At 51.8% G+C, this 990-nt stretch overlaps 1 pseudogene; it reads left to right on the forward strand.

The window, feature by feature from the left end:
• Window positions 1-399: 399 nt before the first annotated feature.
• LOC100966906 lies at window positions 400-920 on the forward strand (annotated as a pseudogene).
• The last annotated feature ends 70 nt before the right edge of the window (window positions 921-990 follow it).

A 990-nucleotide genomic window follows, 5' to 3' on the forward strand; every position in this document is an offset into this window, starting at 1 on the left:
GGAGGTCTCTGGCTCAGGCTGTTCTCAAACCTGTGAGCTCAGGCAATCTACCCACTTGTCTCCCAAAGTGCTAGGATCACAGGCATGAGCCACGGAGCCCAGCCAAGTCTTGTTCTCTTTCACATTTATGTTTAATGCCAACATCTTTGCCTTAAAAGAGTAAGTTTCAAGGGGCAGTGCCTGTACTCAGTAGGTAGGGTGACAGCCACATACAGAGGCTGGCGGGTTTGAACCTGGCCCCAGGCCAGCTAAACAATGACAACTGCAACAACAACAAAAAACAGCCAGCTGTTGTGGCAGGCACCTATAATCCCAGCTAACTTGGGAGGCTGAGGTAAGAGAATCACTTAAGCCCGAGTTTGAGGTTGCGGTAGGTGCTAAGGCGGTCGTGGTGCAGACATGGCCAAGTCCAAGAACCACACCACACACAACCAGTCCTGAAAGTGGCACAGAAATGGCATCAAGAAACCCCGATCACAAAGATATGAATCTCTTGAGGGGGTAGATCCCAAGTTCCTGAGGAACATGCGCTTTGCCAAGAAGCACAAGAAGGGCCTGAAAATACAAGCCAACAATGCCAAGGGTGTGAGTGCACGGGCTGAAGCTATCAAGGCCCTTCTAAAGCCCAAGGAGGTTAAGACCAAGATTCCAAAGGGTGCCAGCTGTAAACTCAGTTGACTTGCCTATATCGCCCACCCCAAGCTTGGGAAGCGTGCTCACGCATGCACTGCCAAGGGTCTCAGGCTCTGCCGGCCAAAGGCCAAGGCCAAGGATCAAACGAAGGCCCAATCTGCTGCTTCATCTGCAGCTCCAGCTTCAGGTCCAGCTCAGGCTCCCAAAGGTGCCCAGGCCCGCACAAAGGCTCCAGAGTAGAGGCATCTGTCTGCCATGAGGATAAAAGAACTGGTGTGACCTCTAGGCTGCTGTCTATATGGGGCTGGGGTCCTCCTGTGCTATTTGTACAAATAAACCTGAGGCAGGAAAAAAAAA

This window comes from Otolemur garnettii, unplaced genomic scaffold, assembly GCF_000181295.1.
Source record: "Otolemur garnettii isolate 467f Iridium unplaced genomic scaffold, OtoGar3 scaffold00105, whole genome shotgun sequence".
In the NCBI taxonomy this organism is placed as follows: Eukaryota; Metazoa; Chordata; class Mammalia; order Primates; family Galagidae; genus Otolemur; species Otolemur garnettii.